At 46.2% G+C, this 18,279-nt stretch overlaps 1 protein-coding gene across 3 annotated transcripts in view; it reads right to left on the reverse strand.

Moving 5' to 3' along the window:
* The window catches only part of PDE2A (phosphodiesterase 2A), a 2,546,881-nt gene that overhangs the window by 458,054 nt on the left and 2,070,548 nt on the right, over positions 1-18,279 (reverse strand). The window lies entirely within an intron of this gene.

The raw sequence follows: 18,279 nt of genomic DNA on the forward strand, positions 1-18,279 counted from the left end.
ATTCTCATCCGTCTGGACCGATGCATCATCCTTTTTACAGTCAATCACCCATTGCTCCTTCTCACACTCTCCAACCTCAGATGTCAGGTCACTGCAATTGCATGGATTGCCTCTTAAATGCACTGATCCCTAATTTTCCATCTCGTGGAACATGTACACCTCTGGCTCTACACCCCTCACTGTGTGGGTTCCCCAATGATCTATCCATGACTCATTACTATTTTCCCTTTACACTGCCTTCTTTTGTAAGCCCATCGCCTGCTTTGGATTCTCTTACTACCGCTTTGCTGGTGATTCTCTTTCCCTCCCACCCATGACCTTTCCAAGGAAGTCTCCAACTATCTCTTGGTCATCTGCCACTGGATGGCACTACATCGCAACCCACCCCACCCACCTACATGGCCATACTCAGACGGTTAACCACAAAGCCAAAAACCTTCACAATTACCCCCAATACAGTAGCAAATGATACACTCCACCCCACCCCTAATTGTACCACCTCTACCCGCAATTTCTCCCCATTTGTGCCCACCACCACTGGAACTGCTCCCCCCAGTGCAAAATGTGTGATATACAATTCTTCTACCCCCATTGTGAATGCTATTGTGCCAAATGTGATTTCACCTGTGCTCACCACCTCTAAAACTGCGCCCCCCAGTGCAAAATGTGTGATATGCAATTCTTCTACCCCCATTGTGAATGCTATTGTGCCAAATGTGATCTCACCTGTGCCCAGCACCTCTAAAACTGCGCCTCCAGTGCAAAATGTGTGATATGCAATTCTTCTACCCCCATTGTGAATGCTATTGTGCCAAATGTGATCTCACCTGTGCCCACCACCTCTAAAACTGCGCCCCCCCAGTGCTAAATGTGTGATATGCAATTCCTCTACTGCCCCCCACCACGACACCACCGGAGCCCCCAGCTCCACACCGACCATGCCCACCACCTCACCCTCTCCTCCCACAGACCCCTCCCTAGCCGTCACAGAACCCCACCTCAAATGCGCCATGATCAATGCTAGATCCATCAGCGCCCACGCTCTAGACATCCACGACCTCATAACCACCCATGACCTTGACCTGCTCATGATATCAGAAACCTGGTTACACGAGGCCTCTGGCCCTGCGCTCTCCCTGGCACTCCCTTCTGGCTACTCCATCACCAGACAAGATCGGCCCTCTAAAGGTGGAGGTGTCGCAATCATCGCTAAGGACTGCTATAGTATTAGAAAGGTAGAAAAATCCCTACACAACAACGACTACCTCCAAGTCAAAATTATCCTCTCCCCCAACTGTACCATTGCCGCTCATATTGTCTATCGCCCTCCTGGCCCAATAGGAGACTTCCAAGCCTCCCTCATCCATCTTCTATCTGACAACCTCAAAAAACACTCGAAAGCCATTCTCCTTGGGGACGTCAACCTAGGCCTCCAGGATAAAAAGGACCCAGCAGCCAAATCCCTTGACTCAGCCCTAACAACACTAGGCTATAAGAACACCATCTTTAGCCCAACGCACACTCAGGGCAGAACACTCGACTGGATTGCTCAGCACAACTGCCCACTCATCATCACTGGAAACACTCCTACCCCATGGTCTGACCACCATATCATCACATTTAGCATCCTCACCACCAGCTCCTCTATCCCGCCACCCCAACCCCTACCAGCCTGCCTCACAAGAAGCTCCCGCCAGCTCACTAAGGAAAGACTACTGCCCTTCCTCCAAGGCCCAGCCTTCAGGCCACCTTTTTCCACGGACCCAGAAACTCTCGCATCAACCTACGATGTTGCCATCAAAGCAGCTATCAACTCCATTGCCCCACTAAAACCCTGTAAATACAAACCCACCACCCACTCTAACTCCTGGTTCACCCCAGACTTGCTCGCACTCCGAAACGAGAAAAAGGCAGCACTTACTCAGTGGCAACCGTCCCACACTGACAAAGACAAGCTGATCTTTAAAGCCTGCTCTACGGAGTACAAAAAAGCTATCACCCGGGCAAAATCCAAATCTTTGGAATCCAGAATTTCGGAAGCCCAATCCAGCACAAAAGAAATCTTTGCAATTTTTAGGGAGCTAGAGACTCCTACTCCCACCCCCCAGAACTTCACCAAAGACAAAGCCTGGTGCGACGACATTCAAACGGCAATGCTAACAAAACTGAGCCGCCTCCAAAGCAAAATACTAGCTACAAAACAAGCTCTGCCCAAAACTCATATCCCTGTCCCACCACCAGCCCAAGACCCTCCCCAACCCTTCTCCTTCAAATCCATACAGGAAAAGGACATCATTAACATAATGAAGAACATCAAACCATCCAACTGTAAAGGTGATGCCTGCCCAGCCACTCTCATCAAGGACTGCACTGAAGCGCTTGCTCCCTTCCTGACAGAATTTGTTAATGCCTCCTTCGCAACAGGGAAAGTCCCCACCTCCCTCAAGGAAGCATGGGTCCGCCCCCTCTTAAAAAAAACAACTCTCGATCCCACCTCCCCCAACAACTATAGACCCATCACCACTGTCCCTTTCCTCCTCAAAATACTGGACAAAGCAGCCTATCTGCAGGTTCAGCACTTCATCGAAGAAAACAAACTCCTGGGACTCCGTCAATCTGGCTTCCGCCCGAGACATGGGACTGAAACCGCCTTACTTGACCTGAAAAACCAAATGGACGATGCCAGAGACATGGGCAAACCAGCTCTTCTCTTACTCCTTGACTTATCTGCAGCGTTCGATCTCGTAGATCATGATGTCCTATGCCATCATCTCTCCTCCACTACCAAGTTCTCCCCTGACGCCACAGCATGGATCACCTCCTTCCTACAAGACAGAACCATGCAAGTATTCTCTGACTTAGCCTCTGCCTCACCCACTATCATACTCTTTGGCGTGCCCCAAGGCTCATGCCACTCCCCCACACTCTACAACATCTTCACACGACCCCTCTTCCTCATCCTCGACGCTATGGGTATATCCTACACTAACTACGCGGACGATACCCAGATCCTCCTTACCCTCACAGGCAACTACGACACTGACTCCATGACCCTTAACAACCTCTACAACACCATCCAAGCCTGGATGGCAGACAATGGACTATGCCTCAACTCTGACAAGACAGAACTCCTACTGGTAGGTTCCCCCGAAACGCTAAAAAAACTAGACTCCCAAGTCAGTCACTTCACTATCGACACCATCAAAATACCTTTTTCAGACTCAGTCAAAACTCTTGGAGTCTATCTAGACTCTAACCTTTCCATGGACAGACAAGTCAACGCCATTGCCTCCTCAGCCGCATATCATGCTAAACTGATCAACGCATTCAGGCCTTTCCTCTCCAAAGAGAACTGCACAAACATAGCCAGAGCCATCACCGGCTCCAGGCTAGACTATTGCAACGTACTCTTCCTAGGAACTTCAAAAAGAAACTTGGAGAGGCTACAAGTCATCCAGAATAGTGCTCTCCGAGCAGCCCAAGGTATTGCCAAAAGGGACCACATCTCGGAAGCCAGAAAACTAGCCCACTGGCTCCCAATAAAGGAGAGAATAATTTTCAAAGCGCTCACACTGACACACAAATGCATCCATCTCACTGCCCCCGACTACCTCTCACAAAGAATCCACTCCGTCGCCTCTACAAGACCAACAAGATCACCCTACACCAACATGCTCTCTGTGCCACTAGTAAAAAGATCCAGAGCAGGTGGATCCAGCTTCCCTTATCTCGCACCCACTCACTGGAATGCCCTACCTCCCACCATCCGCAGTGAGCCCTCCCTCCTCGCCTTCCGCAAAGCAATGAAAACCACCCTCTTCTCATAAGGTCCCTCGCAGCAGCATGAATACCAACCATAGGACCCACTGCTTAAGTTGTATTGACCAACCGCATAAGCTGTAATGATAACCATGCTTGTACCTATCTGTAATATGCCAATTACTGATACCATGCCTGTAACTAAGCTCATGCAAGTAACAGTGCCTCAATGCCCCTGGGCTGCTTGCGCGCTATATCAATTTAAATAAATAAATAAATAAATAAATAAATACATTGACTTATGCTCAAATCCTCTGAAGCCCTCCAGCCCCCAAATTCTCAATTCTCCCAGCCTCTTGCATAACCTTCTCTTCTTCCCTCCTTCCACCGTCCACTAAGGCATGCAAATGCGGGGGTCCTATTTGACAGTGATCTGAATCCCCACCAATGTATCACCTCCGCCACTATCACCTCCAGGCCCACCCTACTAGGCATCCGTAGACTTTACTCCCCCTTCCACCACCACTACAGCTCTCATCTCTGCTGCCTTGTTGAACCTTCAACAAAATTCTCAGCTTTCAAGCGGGCACTTTCCACAATTTCCCTGCTCCTCGACCATCTACCACCACCAGCGCCATCCTTAGTTCTCGCTATTGCACCAGCCTGTTCCATCCTCAAATGGCTGCCACTCGTTTGCACATCGCTGCATGAGTTGCCTGGCTACAGTAATCACCTGCTATGCTCGAATTTCCACTCAAATCTATAATGCTCCTCTCAACATTTCAGTCGCCTGCCCACCCTGTGCATTCAACCACTTTCACTAAATTTACTCCCTCCCCACCAGAATGTCCAAGCCTCGCCACAATCCCTGCTTCTAAGACATCAAGCGCCACTTCTTCCCCTGGAAGGGACCCCTGCATTACCCCAGCTATCACCCCAGTATAGGGCACCTCTCCCCCCCACTATTGACACGCCACAGCAGGAGTCTGCAACCTTTGGCTCTCCAGGTGTTTTGGACTACAGCACCCCGGCCAGCATGACCAATGGTCATGGGAATTGTAGTCCATATCAACTTACTCAGCTCTCCAGCAATTCACCAATCCCTAGTAAATATTCCTCGACGAACCTACAGCTGTCTGCTGCCTCATTCCTGTGTTGTGTCTCACCAGTACCCCAATAATCAACTGGATGTCCTATAAATGCGTACCTGCTATTGCACAAAAAGAACACAGGACTGCTCAGACCGCTGTTCTATACTATGCAAGGGTTTCTGCTTGAAACCTCATATCCTCGCTACAAACAAATCAAGTAAACTAATGTCACTTCACTAAACCCACCAGCTACAAACACTATTTCATTAACAACTGGTAGTAAAAATTGACATATACAGCGCTGCAGAAGCTTACTCGTCTTTAAAGCTCTTCTTACTCTGGTTTATGAGAGAATAGTGCATGGTCATGTAGCTCAGAGGGAGTATTGCACGTTGCAGAGATCTCTTGGCAATTAATCTGCGACAGTCTCAAAACCCTCTGAGTAGACCGAGCATTTCATACTTTCATGGCAAATATGGACACGCTGAAATCAGAAATAATAACACATTGTATATGCGTACTAAGAGGCAATCCAATCTGTCTGCAAAATTGATAGTCTTTATCATAGTTATTATTCTGAATATGTGCATGAGGAGAGTTGCCCTTAATACCATCTAATCAATGTGCTTTATGCCTTCTCTCATGCCCTTGTGAAATTATTTGATGTTACTACTGCTACTATCATTACTCTTACTACTACTAAGACTATTATAATTGGTACTACTACTACTATTACCTACTATCACCACTATTACTTACTATTATTTCTACTAATAGTATTAATACTACTAATATTACTACTACAAAGACTACTATTATAATTGGTACTATTACTATTACCTACTATCACCACTATTACTTACTATTACTACTACTACTAGTATTAAAATTACTACTAGGACTACTATTATTACTACTACTAATATTACTACTACTAAGACTACTATTACAATTGTTACTACTACTATTACCTACTATCACTACTTTTACTGTTGGGTGTCTATTCTCCTCCTTGGGTGCTGGAGCTGGTGTTGTGGTCTCCTCTCACATACTTTCTATCTAAATGTGTCTGCTGGGGTTCTGCAAGAGGAGTTGGAGTTGAGTTGGGGGCTCAGATATGGGTTTTTAAATGCCAATTTCACGGATGCTTAAAGAGATGGGAAACTGTACCCATCATGCATTATTCCATGTGTGTTTTGTTTGCTCAGGTCATTTTAGGAACTCGGGGTCTGAGTTGCAGCAAGCAATGTTTGCCAACTTTGCATTCATATTTAGACCCAGGAACAGGAACACACACACACACATTCTACTTGTCTTGAGTGCGCAGTTTTCTTTGTTCGTTCTAGGAAATTGTGCTCTACATTCCAGAACGCAACATTGTCATGTTGACCTTCAAAGTGCCCCTAGGGAACTTGCACTCTAAATCCCAGAATGCAATGTTTCTTTTCAGCATATTGTTTTCCACTTTCTACATACTCCCTGGGAACGGCTGCTCTCTGGTTATGGATTGCCAGTTTCTTTTTACGTTCTGCACTTTCTTCCCATGTCAGTGTCTTTACACAACTACCTGGCCTTATTGATTGTATTGTATGTGTGAATCACAGAATCTAACAGCTGAGCTGAATCACATTTTATCTGTGTTTTGATCAGAGCTGAGGTTTAAGGACACACTGGGCCTCATTACACGGATGGCGCTAAGGGATTACTGGCACCGTTAAGGGCACCGGTGCCGGTAATCCCTTAGCGCCATACTACGAGATCCCTCAGCGGGTCCAGTCCTTAACGTGTGGCCAGACCACATGTTAAGGAAGGGACCCGCTGAGGGACTTCAGGGCAAATAGCGGTACCGCTAATAGCTGTACCATTATTAGCGCCTTCCCCATTCCAATTGAGCCCTATGGGGGCTCAAATGGGAATGGGAAAGGGCCTTGGTGAATGGGGAATTACCACCCTGACAAACTTGGAATGGGGCGGTAATTTCCCCATTCACCAAGGCGGAATCAGTAAAATACCGGCGGCAACTATGGTGCTAATAGCGCCATGGTTACCGCCGTCCGTGTAATGAGGCGCATTGTGTCTGGACCCAATAAGCCAATTATTTTATTTAGATTTTTAAAGCGCTCACACAGCCCGGGGGCATCTAGGCGCAGACCCGGGGATCAAACCAGTGTTGCTTCATGTTGTCTTGATTCCAAGGCAAGCACGTTGCCGCTGAGCTATCCTCCCGGGACAATAAGTTATAATTCTTCTATTTTGAAATGATAATAGTGTAACTGCAGCAACAGAACCATTACAATGTGTGGCCAGCTGAGGGGCGGGGAGAGGCTTTATTCTGTAGATTCTTATACATAATTATTATTACCCGACTGAAAGTGATACTTAACCTCGGCTGGGTGAACGGCTAGGAGGGCCTTTGCTAGGATTGCAACCTGTGATCTTCAGATCACACACGTCGCTCAGCAGCGAGCACTTAACCCTCTGAGCTATATTACTGTGAGACTGCGCAGGTGACCCGCAAATATTCAGGGGATGCTTTTTTGTTCACCCGGGAATATATGCTGCACACAACTCTCTGTAAAGTAGCACATTACCATGTAAAATGTGTACACTCAACAACACACAGTCACTTTTGGGAAGGCCCTATAAAATGTGTAAGTGTGCCTTTCCCCAGGAGACGCAGGCTATCCATTGCTATCGTGGATGGCGAACCCCCTCAACCTCCTTCCCCTGCGCCCCGAGGATCCCAAGGATGAGATATGATGGGTCCATAGCAAATGGCGTGGAGCTGGAGTACAGAGTCGACGATCAAGATGCCAGGACAGCAGCGGGGATGGAGCGAAATGTGACTTCAGACAAGGCGCCGAGCGTCACCAGGCAACGCTCTGTGACACGTGACGTCATAACGAGGAGTCCCGCAACGTCAGCAGAAGATGAAGTGGGCGTCGCAGAATGTAATGCGAGCAACAGCGCTGACCACACAGGGCGGAGGAGGTGAGAGGGCTTCTTTTTCCCTAAACACATAAGAGGAGTTTAAATCGGACTCCCCTCTCTCTCTCTTTCGCACACACACTCGCTCCCTCTCATCCTCTCCCTTTCTTGTGGATCACAAACACACTCACTGTCTCTCCCACTATCTCTCGTTCTCTCTCTCTGCTCAAACACAAATACAATCTCTGGGTCTTATTACACAGTAGGCGGTAAGAGATTACCGGCACTGGTAAGGGCACCGGTGCCAGTAATCCCTTACCACCCTACTACGAGGTCCCTTAGCGGATCCCTCAAGGTCCCTTAGCGGATTACCAACCGTTATAGAAGGGACCTGTTGTGGGACTTCAGAGCTAATAACAGGCCCGCTAGTAGCAGGCCCGTTATTAGCTCCATTCCCATTCCCATTGAGCCCTATGGGGGCTCGAATGCTAATGGGGAATGGTTCCCGGAATGGGGACTTACCGGGTCCTCCAAGGTCGGAATGACCCGGTAAGTCTCTATTCCAGGAACACGGACCAGAATGCGGTAAGGGGGTAGCCATGGCACTAATAGCGCCATGGCTACCGCCTACCGTGTAATGAGGCCCTCTCTGTCACCCTCACTGTCTCTCTCTGTCCCGTGCACAGGCACGCAAAGCATAGACAGAGCACCGTGTACCCAATACCCGTGCATTGGCAATATGGGGAAGATGTATGGGTTGGGTTGGCTTTATGAGTGGTGCCGCGTGGAAGAGTTTTAGACATTATCTGCACTGTGGGAGGCATACAATTTTAGCCAGCTATTGGCTGGCATTTGCCCAGAGCAGGTTGCTGAGAACAGCAACAGTTACCGTTTGAAGGCAGACGCATACCTCCATTCAGTAGCTCGACCCAGCTGTGAGTGGCGGACTCACGTGATCCTCCCGGAAAGTGCCTCTGCCTCCCCATATATGCTATGTTAAAGGATATTTATACCGTGCACTATCACCACCTGAGTTGTCCCCTGGCGCTCTGGCGGAACCGAAAGGCAAGAACGTAGGGTAAGTTAGAGGGACTAAGCGGGAGATAGTGCAAAAGAGCTGTGATGTGCTGTGGGCAGATTCAGTTCAGGTTCACACCGTTCGCTGAGCGTAGGTGTGATTTTCCGGTCGGTAGTCGTCGTGTGCTGTTGTGAGACGCTCTGTGTGGTGTGTTTCGTTGTTTACGGTGTAGTACAGTGCATGCGTTTTGTTGTGCTTTACAGATATGGTTGTGTTTTATCTAGAGTTGGAGAGTTGTAGGCAGAGGGATGCGTTTTTTAGTGGGTTGGTTAGTGGTGGCGCTTAATCATACCACTTCTTTTTCCCCACCTGAGGCACGTGTCCCAATACTCCACTAGACTTTCAAAGAGATTGACAGCACCATTTTGTGTGCAGGCTAACACAACAGCATCGTCTACCAATCGAATCAGCACACTCCTGTGCCCCATTTTCAAAGACTACCACTATTTTTGCCAGGCACGGGACCAGATCATTTATTGATTAACTGGACAATCATCAGTAACACTCCCTTTTACCCACATCCTACCGCCTCACTGCATACCTAGGAAGGCTCTTTCTAAACCTCAAGTATTGCAGATCTATGACAGCCATGCTAAGAACCTCCCACAATTGTAGCCGTAAGTACTATAGGGTCAAATGCTCTCGAGGACATGGGGCGTGCAATGTGTGTTGCACTGCGTCCAGCTGTCTGCACCAGGGTTGTGGGAGCTAGAACCCACTTTTGTTCTGTGGTTCTATAGCCATACTGACATGAGGTGCTGCTTTGCTGTTTCTGTCTCTTCCTACGCAGTCTGAGTCTGCAGTTCCATGTGCTCATTCATCTGTCCCAGCATCCAGCCGTACAGTCTGGAGCGGGTCACATGGCTGGAGGTGCTGCATGCCATTCTGTTGCCCGGTGACTTTTGCTGCCTTAGCAGCAAAATTTCAGGAAGGGGCCACTGTGGCACTGGCTCTGCTTTCAGGGCTAATTGCTCTCACGGCACCTATGTGGGTGGACTTGACTGCCCTTCCTTAGGACCTTAATCCTCAGGTCGCCTTCCAATGCTCCTCTAAATCAGGCCTTGCATTTCAGGCTCTGCCACCTTTTTAAGCTATGCAATAAAGTGCCATATGACCTTAATGTTGCCCATCACTTCTCGCTCAGGAATGTCTTCTAATTTCCACTTGTGTCTTGTGAAAGGCCTAGGGGACCCCTTGTGCGGTCGATGCAATGTGTTTGGAGGATCCTGACACCCAGGGAGTGTGTGCCGGGCCTTGTGATGACTAAGCAGGGTCCGGGTAAGTAGCGTATCTGCCTATTTTACTTTCTACAATCTGGAAAATGCTCACAATAAAGACAACTAGGGCGGACCAGGTGTGCACTACTTAGGGGATATGGTCAGACCAGTGCAGGTAGCAGCAGCTTTTTCAAAGAGGACCTCGATAGTCCGAATGGCAAAAACCTGCTTCTTCTCATTTATGGGAACTGTCATCTTAAAATAACGTTTACATTACAAGAAAACAATGCCTATTTCTTAAAATTTAAAACACATTTGTATTTGCCTAAACATACTCAAGTCAGCAACGCTGGCATGTTTTTACTCTTTAAAAAAATCCTTTTGCACAACCCTCCAATTAGGAGTACATTTTGGTCCATTCAAGGTCATCCAGCGTCTGTCCTCTGTGGCCTGAGTACAATTGACCTGCCTCCAAGTCTTATGCAGAGCCCTGTGAGTGAGTTTGTTTTTACACTTTCCGTGCCAGAGATGTGACTTCTAAAAGAGGGTATGGTGATATAATATACGCTGACTGATGTATATGACAGAATATATGCCAGCCGGGCAGACATGGCCGCCAGACTATGCAAAGGCTTGCATCTGCAGAACACGGGGCTCCACTACGAGTTTGCTGTAACTGAAGCAAGCATTGGCAAACAGTTTGGGGCTTTTTTGTAGGCGTGGGAAAGGCACTTGCCAGGCACTGTCATAGAGGTATTTACTGGCCATTGATGGCAGCAGGTGCAAAATGGTGCGAGTACCTGGGCATCTAATAGCAGTGCCTGGCAAATGCCGAATAGTAATACACAAGCCAAAACGGTTGGCTTTGCTAATGCTTGTTTTTAACAGGACTTCATTTAAGGACATGTATAGTGCTTATAAATCGAGTAGCTGAAGGCAGATCTGGTTATGACATTTTTATTACAACACCTGCGAGTTTCCAGCTCCAATGAAGCTATAAACTCTCAGAAAACTGCTTTGAAATAAACACTGGCAGGCACTTCAGTGCAAAGTTTGATTAAAGAGAGCTCAAAGAGTTCCCGGAGGGGGATTTTTGGGCGGGGGGGGGGGCAGGAATGGGTGGGAATCGCCATAAGGATCACCATGGGCATTCAATGGGTGGGCAAATAGCCAAAGACCACCTACAAGTTGTGTCTTCCGCCTCATATGGCATTTCTCCCTATATCTGTACTCAAATGCAATAGGGTGCGGCTTATGGATGGCACAAACACTACCTAATAGCCCAAACTAAAATAGCTGGTAACTAAATTGCCTTGTGTTTTTTCAGCTCTTCGATTATGAGTTGCAAACCCATAAGGAGTAAGTACCTCCAGCTTTTGTATGGATGTATTACCTAATGAAATGGAGGAATTGCCTGTGGTGGAATTATCTCAGGTGCAATACATTCAGAGGTAATTCATCCATTCTCCAATGAAGACCTATTTGACTTCGGAATGGGAACCATGACTCATAATCAGGGGGAGATTCACTGGTTAACACCAGCAGCATTTAAAATTACTTTTGGAGCAATAACACTGCTAAACCATCCACACTTGTAATGAGATAAGTTCGGCCCGATTCCGAGGTGCATGCACACATTGTATTTGTATTTTGTATTTTATTTGGTTTTATATAGCGCCTTACACCAAAGTGCTGAATGTAAGAACAAGCACAGCACCGAAAATTAATTAATATTTAAAATATTTCTGTGGTTGCAGTAACCCTCGCTAACCAGACGAAAGAAGGTAGGATCGCAGAGAGACCCGAAAGAATGAATAAACAGTGATAGAACGCAGAGAGAGTGGGAGAGTGTTCCAGTTCAAGGGTGCTAAAAGAGAGAATGACCGAAAATGAGATTGAGCACAGGGGGGACGGGGAACTATAAGGAGATGATGAGAAGCAGAACGAAGCGGGCGAGAAGGACGGTAGAATGCAACAAGAGAAGAAAGATAGGGGGAGCAAGACCATGAAGAGCTTTAAAAACTAAACATAGAAAATTAAATTTAAAGCATTGAAAAGCGTTCTTCCATGAAGGCTGTTTATTGGAATCTGCAATCTTCTACTATTTTATACAAGATCTCCAGTATTCTTTTTTGCACATAACATCCGACTTGCCGATGCTTAATGGTAAAATAATTACAAATCTAAAATATGCGGACGATATAGTCCTTTTCTCTAAAACCCTGGTGGGGCTGCAAAATCTATTTTGTGCTTTCAATTCGTATTTGGAGATGGATCAATTAAAAATCAACACAAATGAAACCCACATAGTGACATATTCAGCTAACAAGAGTAATTGGAACTCATATACTTGGACTATAAATCAAGCTATACTTGAAGTAGTCAGCAAGTATACTTATTTGGGAATGACCTTTGAAGGCGTAATTAATCCAAAGGGCCAGGTAGAGAGCATGGAGCAGAAATTGAACAGAGCCAAATCTCAGGCAAAAATCTTATTGCATCGATATGGCAAGTTCACGATAAAACCAGCAATCGTTTTTTGGAATTTGAAAACTATTTCCACAATCGTATATGGTACAGAAAGTCTACCGAGTTGGCAAGCACCAAATTTTGATAGAATGGAAGCCAAATTTTGGAGATGAGTTTGGCACTTGCCACAGTGCGTGCCGGGGCTGTGATTGCGGTATGGATTGGGTTTGATTTCCCTTAATGCTCTTTACTTGTGGCGACTTTGTGCCTTATTTCGAAAGTGCCTGGTTGTAACTCAGCACACAAATATGCTGAAAGTGACTGCAAATAATATGTTCTCCTCATGTAATAAATTTGCTAAGAGATGGCTAGAGAAAATCTTGACAATTCTGGGTGATGCTAGTATATCAATTGACATGCTGGTGACAAATCCAGAAAAAGCAAAAACATTCATTTATCAATGTGACTGTATAGCTACAAGAACACAATGTTTAAAGTTTCGCCAGATTTGCCAATTCAGATTTTGGGCCAAAAAAGTCAAAATGATAGAATCATATCTTTGGAAATCACCATCTTTGGCATTTAGATCAGCTTTTTTAAGAGCGCACTTTTATTTGTGGGCCACTAGACAACTACAAGCCAGAAGGGAACTAATACCCAATGCTGCAAATTTTTGTAGATTTTGTACAAATCCTAATCTTCTGTGTCATTGTTCAGCGTTAAATATCTCAAGAATAACACATTTTGCGAGTGCTATCTCAATCCTAGAGCATGTTGAACAGGGCGTACACTGGTCCTTTCCTTTATGTACCGACAAAAGCATAATACAGACAGCGTTGGTACATTTTCTGAAATCATTGAATCTGGATAATGATAGCTGCCCTGCTAAAATACTAAGCACAGTGTGAACACTGTTATCAGATGGCACTGAAATGGAAGCACTGGGTTCACGTTTGTAGATGAATGTACAGGAATGTGTTTTCCTGTGTTATATAGGCTAATAACGCACTGTTTTAGTTTTAGTTGCAAATGATGGCAACATTGTATTGAGTGTGATGTATAGGTACCTGGGTATGTTTATTTTAAGTATAACAGTTATATTATTGTTTGATTTCTTCTTTGATGTATAAAACTATTTAATGTGTTGTTATTTGAATGCTTATATTGAAAATCTGATTAATTTCAGCTAATACAATAATAAAAAAAAAATAGAAAACTTTTATTGAAAGCACTGTATTCTGTTAAAGTGAGAATGTGGCGGCCTGGCATCAATGTCTCGACTTTTGAATGTGCCGAATTCATGGCTTGACAGCGGCCATAGCAACAGCAGCAGTTCTCCCTCCACAAGCCCTTGTTTTACATGTAGGTGAATACTGCACCTCTGAGGTGCCTTTAAAAGCTACTGCACACTCCCCTTTTCCTTATAATGAAGGTGTTTCTCCGTCTGCACCACTGCTTTTCTTGTTTACTGAAGGGTCAAGTACACTATTGTAAATAAGAAAAGAAAATGGAAAGCATGACATCTCCCCTCCAATCTTTCCACCCACCTCTGAATGGTGGTGCTGAAAACTGGAGGGGAGAAGGTCTCCTTTGTACATTAATTGTATCCTGAGCTCAGAATCAGGCCGGCCCATCGTGTGGGAGTAGCTGGCGGTAGTCACACAGTGTAATCCAGATGCTGTGTTGGATGTTACACGTTTCTTTTCATGAGGGTGTCTTAACCTCCCCTCCCTTAGCAAGGATGCAGCCTTTCATCAAACTGTTCAACCAGAGTTTAAAGCCAGAAAATATGGACCCACATAAAAGAGTGCTGATACAACATTCGTAGATATTGTTTTATGAGTTTCAGACACCAATGCAAAAGCAGACTCTTACCACTCCAGCAGGGAAAATTGAAAACACACCACAATCAGCCCTTTAGGCTGTTGGTGATATGGAAACTGTATACAGCTCAAACAAGGCCTCCTGGAAGGGAGATCTGTGGGTGGGCAAACACCTGACACAGTGGAGAGCCTTCCCAGCTATAATCAACAGCTTCTCCGCTGGGACACATAGGATCACCCGGACAGTCTGCTGAATATGTGCCATTCTCGGGAGGATAGCTCAGGGCCAACGTGCTCGCCTTGGAAGCAAAGGGACACAGAGCAACATAGGTTCGGTCCGCGCTTAGCAACCTATGGGCATTAAGGCCGTTATAAATAACCAATCATATCATCAGGTTCTTGAGAACTTTCCAAAAGGCTTGTCCGCTGGTACCAAGACATGACGCCAGTATCCAGGCCAGTGACAGGTCAGAGAGTGGTGTCGCCTTGAGAGATCAAGGAGGGGGCAACAGAAATAACTCAGGAGAAGGAAGCAGAACACCTCCCTTTCCTCCCTCATGATAGAGTGCACACCATCACCTCCCTTTCAGGAACTGGCAGGAGCCCCAATCATTCGCCCGCTACCCAGGCACTCATTAAACCCATCAACCCACACCTGATACAATCATGTCTGATGGGATGTTGTCAGGCTGATGTGCGTCTCTTCCCCCGAGTGCCTTTCATGGCTGTCTGCACATTCTGACATGAGAAATTCAACTGAAAGCCGCATAAGCTTCCATTCGGCACAGCAAATTGAGATGGATTAGTGTCTGAAAATAGATGAGAAACATTAGCTACTCAAATGGGAGCTCCGCTATTAACACTAAACTGTCTCTTAGACTTTGCATTCCTGGAAAAGAAAGGCCCTTCCCAAACGTTATATCAGATGTTGGTTCTGGTGATCATTGAACAAAAACAAAAAAAATTTCTGAACGATTGCTTCTCAAGTTTGTATTTCTTAGTTTTTGAGCTTTTGTACTTCATTGCTTATGAGCAATTACTTTTGGTTTGATTTGACTTTGCACTTTTCACCATGTTGGAAAAGGAGAAGTGATGTCATGTCACTTAAAAGGGAGAAGGCTTGGCCACCAGCATTGTGCTGGAGCAGGAAGGAGTTCCCAAATAATGGAAGCCATTGGAGGGAGTAAGGCAGCAATCAGAAGGTTTGGCCACCAGCATTGTGCTGAAGCAGGAAGGAGTTGCCAAATAATGGAAGCCACTGGAGGGAGTTATGCAGCAATCGTAAGGTTTGGCCACCAGCATTGTGCTGGAGCAGGAAGGAGTTGCCAAATAATGGAAGCCATTAGAGGGAATTATGCAGCAATCAGAAGGTTTGGCCACCAGCATTGTGCTGAAGCAGGAAGGAGTTGCCAAATAATGGAAGCCACTGGAGGGAGTTATGCAGCAATCGTAAGGTTTGGCCACCAGCATTGTGCTGGAGCAGGAAGGAGTTGCCAAATAATGGAAGCCAATGGAGGTAGTTATGCAGTCGTCAGCAGGCTAGAGTTGGACGAAATTACAACAACGCAATGGAATATGAGACATAAGCTCTCCTCGTTTGAATCTGAGAAATTAAGTCAATAGTTATGGCACATGGAATAATCATGATGCCATCTCCATAGTATCATGGATGAGTGGCAATACCAGGAGCTGCAATATCATTTGGAGGTATTTAGGTCAACTTAAAATTAATAATTGAAAGAAGGTATGTCACAAACACCACGTTGGAATTGGAAGACGTTGGCACACCGTCTTTGATTAAGGTGAACCAAGTTCCCCAATTTGGGTCTGCGAGAAGTTACATCAACATTTTGATACAGGAAAAGCTATAACCCATATATTAACTGGAGGAAGTCATGTCACCACCGCCATGCTGAAGTTGGAGGAAAATTACAATAGGATGTAGGAATACGAGGAAACTAGTTGCCCTTACTGGGATGAAACAGTGAGGTCAGTATGTTGGAATTGGAAGACGGTATGTTGCTATGGTGAACTGGGAGAAGGTTTGATGCCAGGCTTGAATCATTAGAAATAACGAGAGAAATATCAAATAGAAACTTCTAGATGGTAGCTACACTATTCACATGTACTGAAACAGTCTACCAAATATGACTTGCCAATCACATTTACATATAATTCAGCAGTAATACTTAATAAATAAATCAAACAAAGAAAAAAACAACACAATTATATGTTGTAGTATTGGCAAGGTTAGCTTTTATTCAAAGTAAGCCCAATAAATCTTTTCCAATGGAACTGTTTATACAATTTCATTGAGCATTGAGTAGGCTGCTGGTCATGTTACCAGGCCCTGCCACCCAGTTGCTCCGCCCATCACCAGTTTTCGTGCCTTCCAAGCCCCTACGTAAGGACTCTAGGTCAGCTCCAGGCAGACAGCATTGATTAGGCTTCTGATCATGTGACCATGCCTGCCATTCCGTTGCTCCATTCACCACCATTGTTCGCACCCTCCAAGCCTCTACACTTAAGGACTCAAAGCCAGCTCCATGCAGACCGCATTGAGTAGGCTGCTGGCCATGGGACCAGGCCCTGCCACTCAGTTGCTACGGCCACCACCTATTTAATCATCCCTCTTTAGGCGTCCTCATCGCCGGCGTCCTCGGCAAATGATGGGCCGAAGAGTACTGTTTGTGCCTGTTCTGGAATGATAGTGCCAGGCGCCAGATGCGCAATCCTACATTTCACCTATAAATTATTTGCTACGACATCACCATGTGTCTCCTCTCTCTACAGCCCATCCCCACTCTCACTAGGGTTGAATGGCTAAGTGCCTTGGGCAGCCCCGGCAGTCTACGTTAGGGAACATCATCAATATTGCCCTTGCCCAGATCCAACACCCACGGACCACTTGCACACGCCCTCTCATGTTGCTCAATGCTCGCTCTGCAGTCGCTCACGCTGCAGAGATCGCTGACCTTGTCTTGTATAACAACCTTGATTCCCTGTTGTGAGAAACCTGAAGTTGTCTCACCGACTAGTCCCTGGGGATTTGTCATCCAGTTGGCCAAGACACGGCCATCGCTATTGGATCCAGCTCCTGGAGGTGGACCAGTGAGGGAGGATCACCTGGATGGTTGGTCCTTGGGGAGTGGAAGTGGGATACTGACCGGTGAGAGGTGGTATCCCCCTTCTTGATATACCTTTTCCCCATCCTACCTCGTTGGATACTCTAACACTCTACCCCTGCCTCCCCTCCTTTTCCGACATGAACACCTTAGCACAGGCTATTTACCTGACATGTTCCAATGCCAGGGTCAGGCAAAGTCAGGAAATTAACATGAATCACACACACCTGACGCCCCTTTCCCTTCCTCTTCCCCAGACGGATGAAAGGTGGAGCACGAAAGCACAATACAAGCAAGGCAGGCCGCACAACGAGAGAGCTAACTCAACACGGCAGTTCAAGAGGAGGAGAAAGACGACACGAGTAGAGAGGTTAACAAGGAGAGAAGTGACCGCAAACAATAGCCAGCGTGTGTTGCAGCAGGTGTCAATGGTACATGGGTGCCTCCCCTGCTGACTGCCAAGCCGGGGACAGACATGTGGCTCATGGCTACTGTCCTTGAATCCACAGACAAGAAAGCCAAGCCGTTCATCACAGTCGGTGAGTCGATGGGAGAGCCGATGAGATACCGAACTGAGTTTAAAGAAAGTAGCAAGTGCCTGCGTAAAGAGAGTACGAAGAAATATTGATATGAAAGGGGAAAGCCAGCATTGCAGATTCAAACATCACGTGGGTGCTCACTTTCGAAAACTCTGGGCAAATGCCCTGTTGTTGAACTACTGTAACCAGAAGGCCTTGAGACAAAGGCGAGAAGCGGGTCAAAGTGGTTATGCAAGGGTCTAGTAAAATC

The sequence above is a fragment of the Ambystoma mexicanum genome, chromosome 7q (genome assembly GCF_040938575.1).
Source record: "Ambystoma mexicanum isolate Mex_15411 chromosome 7q, UKY_AmexF1_1, whole genome shotgun sequence".
NCBI classification, from domain to species: domain Eukaryota; kingdom Metazoa; phylum Chordata; class Amphibia; order Caudata; family Ambystomatidae; genus Ambystoma; species Ambystoma mexicanum.